Source organism: Ammodytes marinus, assembly GCF_949987685.1.
Source record: "Ammodytes marinus genome assembly, chromosome: 9".
Taxonomy (NCBI): Eukaryota; Metazoa; Chordata; class Actinopteri; order Uranoscopiformes; family Ammodytidae; genus Ammodytes; species Ammodytes marinus.
In genome coordinates, this window is record NC_137213.1 from 27,941,529 (window position 1) to 27,944,028 (window position 2,500).

At 39.8% G+C, this 2,500-nt stretch overlaps 2 protein-coding genes across 2 annotated transcripts in view; one reads left to right on the top strand and one right to left on the bottom strand.

Annotated features, from left to right (window-relative positions):
- LOC307255649 (arylsulfatase I-like) overlaps positions 1-2,500 on the top strand; it is a 225,129-nt gene that overhangs the window by 154,502 nt on the left and 68,127 nt on the right. The window lies entirely within an intron of this gene.
- The window catches only part of LOC307255648 (neuropilin-1a-like), a 131,914-nt gene that overhangs the window by 43,254 nt on the left and 86,160 nt on the right, over positions 1-2,500 (bottom strand). The gene's annotated exons all lie outside the window — the stretch shown is intronic.

Sequence of the window (2,500 nt, forward strand, 5' to 3'; positions counted from 1 at the left end):
AACTCATAACTGAACAATTTATAATTTGGTCTCTATCATTGTTGGTTAATATTTATTTTTTGTTATATATTAAATGGATATGGATGTTACAATATGGACAGGCAGCAGAGTGAGGAGAGTATAGGCTGACTTTGATTACAAGTCAATATGTTGTTAGGCATATTCTAGCTTTCCTGCAAGTCAAAATTATCTCTATTGAAACTACATTTTTACTCTTGTACACTTTTTCGTCAATGCATTTTTCACTTGTGCACATTTTATTCTTTCTTATATATTTGTTTTGTGTGTGTGTGTGTGTGTGTGTGTGTGTGTGCTATATAAATAAAGTTCCCTTATAAAAATGTAAGGCATTAAAACTCTTGCGAAAACATTGTTATTGGTGCGTAAAATGCACTTTTTACGGTGTATTTGACAACCTTTCTCTCTCCACTTACACAGCCACATACACCTCTATATTAAGAAAAAGCACAATATCCTTCATATCATTGCACCCCAGAGGGCCCCGGCTATTGCCCGGTAGCTAAAAAACAAGTCCCAGGACAGACAATAGAAAATCCTGCTACTACTAATCTGGCACATAGAAGTCTTTCCTGTCCACTTCCTCTTGTATTTCGCACAGGAAGGAAGAGAGGTTGTAGTTTTAAGACGCGGGGGCCATTGTGAGTGTTTCCTGTGTTCCCGGGACAATGGGACAGTGTTGGACTTAAAGCCGTACCTTATATGTCTAGCTAAGAGGGTTTAGCTTTGGCCCAGAAAATAATAATGAGGGAAAAAATTAGCCCAAAAATATTAATGGCGGGTTGTTGTTTACGAAGAGTTAATTATAAATGAGGGAAGGACGAGAGTCACAGGTAGCTATAAATGTTGGCGACATGTCAGATAATTTGGCGCCAAGAAGAATGCAAAAAAGTTACAGAGGCTAGTTCCTGTGGATTTATGTGAACATGAGGGGCTACACTCTTCTTCAGAGGTGTTCTTCCGAAAAATAAGAAATACAGATCGTTTTCTCCTTTCAGACAGTTAGCCAAATATTTCTGATTTATCTTGATGACCATGTTTGCCCTGATTCAAGAGTATTCTGCCCCACAAAGCCAAAATGTAGTAGCCACATAATCGGTTAAAAAATGTAATCGATAACTGAAGCCATAAAAACATAACCATGCTATAGAAATGTATAATTTCTGTAATAACTCAAATAAACCAAATCACAGTAGCGGCACTCAAGAGAGCTGAAACTATCTGGAGAGTAAGCCACAAGCTAACCAAGCTAAATGTACTTTTTTTTACCCATCCATAAAAACATGTACATTTCAATGAACTGCCATCCTGGTCATTCATTTTCTAGGCATAACCAAATGAGGCAGCAAGGCAAGGCAAGGCAAGTTTATTTATATAGCACAATTCAGACACAAGCAGCGAAATCTGGTCCTATTTCACAACTTTACTAAACATTTAAAAGGTAATAGTTGGGATTTTGAAAAATGTACACAGCCATAACCTTACAATTAATGGTACAAACGCCCATTTTTTCAGCTTCTTATTGTAGTAACACATTTGTCGTGTCACTGAAATATGCATGGAGCTAAACATCACTGCACATCTGCCTTCTCAAACCTTTACTACAGTTACTAAACCAAACCAAATCCTCAAGGCCACAAACTACATCAAAACACTTTTAAAGAAAATTACCACATTCGCCGAATATAGGCCGCGAGCTAACGTCAGCTTTTAGAATGAATATAAGAAAATGTCAACGGAGCAGGAGGGAGAGGCAGAGCTCAATTAATAATACATGTTGGTTTATTTCTTTGGCCCCCTGTTGGTCTCGGTAACGTGCAGAAAAGTGCGACAAATGAGTGAACAATATTCAGACCAGATGTGGGCGGGTGTGTGTGTGTGTGTGTGTGTGTGTGTGTGTGTGTGTGTGTGTGTGTGTGAGTGTGTGTGTGTGTGTGTGTGTGTGTGACTGTGTGTGTGTGTGTGTGTGACTGTGTGTGTGTGTGTGTGTGTGTGTGTGTGTGTGTGTGTGTGTGTGTGTGTGTGTGTGTGTGTGTGTGTGTGTGTGTGTGTGTGTGTGTGTGTGACTGTGTGTGTGTGTGTGTTTGTGTGTGTGACTGTGTGTGTGCCTTCAAGTTCAAACAGGGGGACGTGTTACACCACGAGTGAGTGAGCAGCATACGAGCATTTTGAGATCGTCAGACTCTTAAATGAAGACCAATGTGACATAGTTTTCAGTTAGTTTTCCAACAATGCAGTTTAAAAGCTGTAGTGCGTAACCTGTGCTTGAATGTAACCCACATTCATTCATATGAAAAAGCTACGCACTAAACGCTTTAAACTAATCAATTCAAACATTACGAATCATTACATTCCCGCCCTGCCATTTGTGTCATGGATGTTGTGTCCCTGGGCAAGACACTTCACCCACCTTGCCTCGTGTGAATGTGTATGACTGCTGTATGTTTGTGGTGGTCGGAGGGCCTCGTGTGAATGTCGATAG